The sequence below is a fragment of the Engystomops pustulosus genome, chromosome 6 (genome assembly GCF_040894005.1).
Source record: "Engystomops pustulosus chromosome 6, aEngPut4.maternal, whole genome shotgun sequence".
NCBI classification, from domain to species: domain Eukaryota; kingdom Metazoa; phylum Chordata; class Amphibia; order Anura; family Leptodactylidae; genus Engystomops; species Engystomops pustulosus.
In genome coordinates this window covers 89,735,135-89,742,346 of record NC_092416.1, presented here as the reverse complement: position 1 = coordinate 89,742,346, position 7,212 = coordinate 89,735,135, and the positions used below count along the sequence as shown (strand labels likewise).

At 48.4% G+C, this 7,212-nt stretch overlaps 1 long non-coding RNA gene across 1 annotated transcript; it reads right to left on the bottom strand.

The window, feature by feature from the left end:
• Window positions 1-834: 834 nt before the first annotated feature.
• LOC140065805 (uncharacterized) lies at window positions 835-4,025 on the bottom strand. Its single transcript, XR_011848059.1, has 3 exons — window positions 3,861-4,025; window positions 2,606-2,760; window positions 835-1,411 (listed from the first exon to the last, which is right to left on the bottom strand). It is a non-coding gene; the product is annotated as an uncharacterized lncRNA (long non-coding RNA).
• Between the last annotated feature and the right edge of the window lie 3,187 nt (window positions 4,026-7,212).

Below are 7,212 nucleotides of genomic sequence, written 5' to 3'. Positions count from 1 at the left end.
GGTTGTTGTGGGGTGGATGCACAGGTGGATTTTGGATCACCCATATGAGAGCTGTCTGTGGCCATATATACACTTGCCTCTGTCCACAGCGCTCATCACCTGCATGACCCGGCCAGTGAAGCAGCATAGAACCCGGTTACATAGTGCATAGGGTGGTTACTGTGGGGTTGTCCTAGCTTCACTGGCCGATTTGTGCAGGTGATGAGCACTTCAGATACAGGCAATGTGGCCACAGACAGCTGTCATACAGGGGGATTTGGGACACTGAACCACAAGTATGTATAGTTGGTTTAGTGTCACCTGCCAGGACCTCTGTAAGTGTGCACATGTGTGTGAGCAGCCCCAGCAGCTCCTGACCTCGTATCACTGCTCTGCTGCTGTCAGCTCTATTCTGTGAGCTGCCTCACTCCGTTCTCTTCCCACTGTTTCCCGGGCTGTAGAGGAGGTGGGGTGGGCACTGACACTGATCGGCTGCTCTTGTCTCACTAAGGCATCACTAGTGAGAGCAGAGCCGATCAGCTTCAGGCTGCAGTGGCTGCCGGAGCTCCGACTTTGATGAGACCGGGGAGATGGTACGCGTGCCATAGGTTCGCCACCGCTGACCTAGAGCCTTTTTGGGAGCAAAAATTAATACAATCATCTGACTTGCAGATCTCACAGATGGGGATTATATAAATAAAATAATAATTGTTGTTATTATTATTATTATTATACATTTTCTTTATATGAGATTTTTTTTTAATAAATCTAAATATATTTCATAAAATATATTGAGTTCCATAACTGTATCCTGTACTTTACTAGTATATGTAATATATAGTTGCACAAATCCTGTATAAATTTGTATATATCTTTTATATTTTTATATACATAGGCTCAAATGTTTATAAATGCATATATCATTATATCATTTATTTTATAATTCTTATATTTTCTGTAATGGAGAAGGAAAAAAGGAAGAAAAAAATCTTTTTGTATGCATTCTTATTGGTATTCCCATTATAAAATGATCCAGTCCTGTCACTATATATTTTATTTGTCTGTGCTGTATATAAACTGCTTTGGTACATGTGGAGGTTTCTATATACTGTTGGGGCATGTGTGGGAGCTACTATATACTGCTAAGCATGTGTGGGGGCTACTATATACCACTGGGTCATGTGTGGGGGCATGTTGGGGCATGTGTGGGAGTAAGGGTGGTAAAAGATCCGGGCACTGACCCCAATGCATATGTATCACAATTTCAGTAATGCCCACTCCTGTATATACAAGCTATAGACAACACATACAGCTACAGAAAACACAGGAGAAATCACTTCTTGTTACATCCAGTGACTGCAGGTGATGTGTCCTCTATCTTCTCCATTAGGTCCTGGCATCACCACGTCTTTTCTTCAGCCATGTGTCCTCCCTGTGGAGATCACCACACAGACATCTCATGTTCTTTATTGTTCCCAGAGGTTGCGCTAACATATTTCTAGAAGGGTAATAATACTCCTCTTACTATTTTTGAGGAGTATTTTTAGCCGGGAAGGAGTATGAAATTTGCAGTAATACATGTATATAACTCATGGCTGTATATAATGTTGATAGACGCTAATTATATAAGAAAATCATGTGTTAGTATCTTCTGTGTTTTTTTTAAGGTTTTTTATTAATTGAATTTGCGTCTTTGTCATTTTTTACGTGTTTTTACTGTTTATGCAGTCCTGTTTCACATACACCTCATGCCACCTCAGCACTCGCCAGACACGCAGCCCCCACGTAACATATACCTCATGCCACCTCAGCACCAGACACGCAGTCCTACGTAACATATACCTCATGCCACCTCAGCACTCGCCAGACACGCAGCCCCCACGTAACATATACCTCATGCCACCTCAGCACCAGACACGCAGTCCTACGTAACATATACCTCATGCCACCTCAGCACTCGCCAGACACGCAGTCCCATGTAACATATACCTCATGCCACCTCAGCACCAGACATGCAGTCCCACGTAACATACACCTGCCACCTCAGCACCCGCCAGACACGCAGTCCCACGTAACATATACCTCATGCCACCTCAGCACCAGACATGCAGTCCCACGTAACACACCTGCCACCTCAGCACCCGCCAGACACGCAGTCCCACGTAACATATACCTCATGCCACCTCAGCACCCACCAGACACGCAGTCCCACATAACCTATACCTCATGCCACCTCAGCACCAGACATGCAGTCCCACGTAACATACACCTGCCACCTCAGCACCCGCCAGACACGCAGTCCCACGTAACATATACCTCATGCCAACTCAGCACCAGACATGCAGTCCCACGTAACACACCTGCCACCTCAGCACCCGCCAGACACGCAGTCCAACGGAACATAAACCTCATGCCACCTCAGCACCCGCCAGACACGCAGTCCTACGTAACACACACCTGCCACCTCAGCACCCGCCAGACACGCAGTCCTATGTAAAATACACCTCATGCCAACTCAGCACCTGCAAGACATGCAGTCCCATGTAACATACAGGTCTTCCCTGACCTTATCACATCCACTCCTGTAAAGCCCCCTCCCCTCCATACACATGTATGCACACAGTACCTGAACACGTTCTACTTGCAGGCAGCCATTACAGCTCTACTTCCTGTGAGGAGAAATCACTTCTTGTTACATCCAGTGACTGCAGGTGATATGTCCTCTATCTTCTCCATTAGGTCCTGGCATCACCACGTCTTTTCTTCAGCCATGTGTCCTCCCTGTGGAGATCACCACACAGACATCTCATGTTCTTTATTGTTCCCAGAGGTTGCGCTAACATATTTCTAGAAGGGTAATAATACTCCTCTTACTATTTTTGAGGAGTATTTTTAGCCGGGAAGGAGTATGAAATTTGCAGTAATACATGTATATAACTCATGGCTGTATATAATGTTGATAGACGCTAATTATATAAGAAAATCATGTGTTAGTATCTTCTGTGTTTTTTTTAAGGTTTTTTATTAATTGAATTTGCGTCTTTGTCATTTTTTACGTGTTTTTACTGTTTATGCAGTCCTGTTTCACATACACCCTCATGCCACCTCAGCACTCGCCAGACACGCAGCCCCCACGTAACATATACCTCATGCCACCTCAGCACCAGACACGCAGTCCTACGTAACATATACCTCATGCCACCTCAGCACTCGCCAGACACGCAGTCCCATGTAACATATACCTCATGCCACCTCAGCACCAGACATGCAGTCCCACGTAACATACACCTGCCACCTCAGCACCCGCCAGACACGCAGTCCCACGTAACATATACCTCATGCCACCTCAGCACCAGACATGCAGTCCCACGTAACATACACCTGCCACCTCAGCACCCGCCAGACACGCAGTCCCACGTAACATATACCTCATGCCACCTCAGCACCCACCAGACACGCAGTCCCACATAACCTATACCTCATGCCACCTCAGCACCAGACATGCAGTCCCACATAACATACACCTGCCACCTCAGCACCCGCCAGACACGCAGTCCCACGTAACATATACCTCATGCCAACTCAGCACCAGACATGCAGTCCCACGTAACACACCTGCCACCTCAGCACCCGCCAGACACGCAGTCCAACGGAACATAAACCTCATGCCACCTCAGCACCCGCCAGACACGCAGTCCTACGTAACACACACCTGCCACCTCAGCACCCGCCAGACACGCAGTCCTATGTAAAATACACCTCATGCCAACTCAGCACCTGCAAGACATGCAGTCCCATGTAACATACAGGTCTTCCCTGACCTTATCACATCCACTCCTGTAAAGCCCCCTCCCCTCCATACACATGTATGCACACAGTACCTGAACACGTTCTACTTGCAGGCAGCCATTACAGCTCTACTTCCTGTGAGGAGACTGCGTAGTAAGCCACGCCCATTTATCAGAGGCTCCGCCCTCTCGTGACATCACGGCTACACGGAGCAGCTCCATTCTAGAGGCTACCAGCGCTGTAGTGTGAGCTGAGCAGTGCCGGCCCGCGCGCTGCCATTGTCATGTCCTGCACACCATTGCTGCTATTGAAAATACTGTTATCACAGAAACAATAAATGCTTCCTAGTAAAACATGTTGTAAAAGCCATAAAACCTATATATATATATATATATATATATATATATATTCACCTAAAAATACCTACACTAAGTAAAGTCCCCCTAGAGTTCAGTAATGTCCCCATTGAGAAGTCCTCCAGAGACCTCTATAATGTCCCCCACAGCCCTCTGTAATCTCCCAGAGCTCCCTGTAATGTCCATCCACAGCCCCCCGAATGTCCTCAGAGCTCCCCAAATGTCCTCACAGCCCCACAGATGTTCTCACAGCCCCCCAGATGTTCTCACAGCCCCCTGTAATGACCCCCAGAGCCCACTGTAATGACCCCCAGAGCCCACTTTAATGTCTCCACAACCCCCCCAAAGTTTTCACAGCCACCAGTAATGTCCCCAAAACCCAATGTAATGCCTCCCATATCCCTCCCCCAATCTCTTTGCAAACCCCTGTAACTTTCCCCACAGTCCCCAGTAATGTCCCCATCAGTCCCCCAAAAGTCTTCACAGCCCCTAGTAATGTCCTCAAAGCCTCATGTAAAATCCCCCACAGCACCCAATAATGTCCCCACAGCCCCCAGTAGTATTCCTAAGGTCGCCTGTAATGTCCCCCACAGCTCCGCCAATGTCTTCACAGCAGCCTGTAATGTCCCCAAAGCCCTCAGTAATGTCCCCAAAGCCCCCTGTAATATTCCCCACAGCCCCCAATAATGTCCCCAAAGCCCCACAAAGTCTCCACAACCCCCAGTACGGTCTCCCAAGCCCTCTGTAATGTCCCCACCCCTATGTCTTCACAGCTCCCAGTAATGTCTCCATAGCCCCTTGTAATGTTCCCCATGCCAGCTCCCCTCAATGTGCCCCCCCCCCTCATAATTAAAAAAAAAAAAAAAAACACTGATTCTCACCTCTACGTCATCACCCGGCGTCTCCTGGTCCCGGCAGCTGTAGTGAGCTGCTTGCGGCAGGAAACGCTGTGTGATCGTGTCTCCTGCTCCCTGTAGTGGAGCTCCTTCACTACTACAGTGTTCATCGCTATCTACGTCCTGAGCACGTAGATAGCAATGAGAGTAGGGAAATATGCCCGGACAGCGGGAGGAGTGTCCCATTGAGTGTCCCATTCGGGGCACAGGCCAAAAGATCCGGGGCACAGGACCCGGATTTTTTGACCTAGCGACGCCCCTGCTGCTGGGCATGTGTGGGAGCCACTATATACTGCTGGGGAATGTATAGGGACTACTCTATACTGCTGGGGCATGTGTGGTGTTTACTATATACCGCTGGGGCATGTGTGGGGGCTACTATTTATTGCTGGGGCATATGTGGGGCTACTATATACTGCTGGGCATGTGTGGGAGCCACTATATATTGCTTGGGCACGTGTGGGGGACACTATATACTGCTAGGGCATATGTAGGGCTACTATATACTGCTGGGGCATATGTAGGGGGTTACTATATGCTGCTGGGCATGTGTGGGGCTACTATATACTGCTTGGGCACGTGTGGGGGCCACTATATACTGCTGTTGCACATGTGGGGGCTACTGTATACTGCTGGGGAACATGTGGGGGGCAATATATACTGCTGGGACACATGTGGGGGCTACGATATACTGCTTGGGCATATGTGGAGGCTACTATATACTGCTGGGCATGTGTGGGGGCTACTATATACTGCTGGGCATGTGTGGGAGCTACTATATACCGCTGAGGCATGTGTGGGAGCTACTATATACTGCTGGGGCATGTGTGGGGCTACTATATACTTCTGGGGCACGTGTGGGGGCTACTATATACTGCTAGGGCTTGTGTGGGGGCTACTATATACTGCTGGGGCATGTGTGGGGGCTACTTTATACTGCTGGGAGACATGCTGGGGCCACTGTATACTGCTGGGGCATGTGTGCGGGCTACCCATATACTGCTGAGGTACGTGTGGGGGCCACTATATACTGCGGGGGAACATGTGGGGGCCAATATATACTGCTGGGACACATGTGGGGGCTACTATATACTGCTGGGGCATGTGTGGGTACTACTATATACTGCTGGGGAACATGTGGGGCCAGCCCTTGTATAACAACCAGGGGTCAGCCTCTCTGCTGCCTAGGGCAAGCTATAGATATAGGCCCTTTTCTGGGGTTTTTTGCCCTTTTCCTCACCTTTCAAAATCCATAACTTTATAATTTTTCAGTTTAAAGAAACATGTGAAGCTTTTTATCTGGAGGCACAACTTGTACTTACTAGAGCTGCCATTTAACATTCTATAAAATATATCAGGAAGATGGAAAATATTTCTAAATTTATTACAACAGTATTCACAGTATGGGGTAATTATTTTAAGATTTTTTATAGATTGGGCATTGGCACACAGAGATGTCTAACACTGTCTAACATGATTTGAGTAAGGTACCATATATACTTGAGTATAAGCTGACCCAAGTATAAGCATAGGTACCTAATTTCAACACAAAAACTGGGAAAACCTATTGACTGGAGTATAAGCCTAGGGTGGGGAATGCCTCCAGTCATGCCCCCAGTATATAGCCTGCCAGCTCCTGCACCCCATTATACATCCTGCAGCCCCTGCCCCCACTATATAGCCTGCCAGCCCCTGCCCCCCAGTTTATAGCCTGCCAGCCCCTGCCCCCCAGTTTATAGCCTGCCAGCCCCTGCCTCCCATTATATAGCCTGCCATCCCCTGCCCCCAGTATATAACCTGCCAGTCCCTGCAGTATGAGGCAGCCAGCCCCCCAGTATATAGACTGCCAGCCCTGCCCCCTAGTACATAGCTTGCCAGCCCCTACAGTATATAGCCAGCCCACTCCCCCCCCCGTGTATAGCCTTCCAGCCCCTCAGTATATAGCCAGCCGATCCCCCCCCCCCCAGTATATAGCCGGCCATCCCCTGGCACGAGTATGCCAAGCTTTTAATTAAAAAAATGTAATAAAGAAAATGAACACTATACTCACCTTTCCGAGGCTCCCCACAGGTATTCTTCTTGCTTTGGATGTTCCAGTGCCTCTTCGGGTCCTTCCGCTCCTCTTTGGCTCTTCTGCCAATGAGGAGCAGAATGACCCAAAGGATCCTAAAAGGCAAGTAAAAAGAGGACCT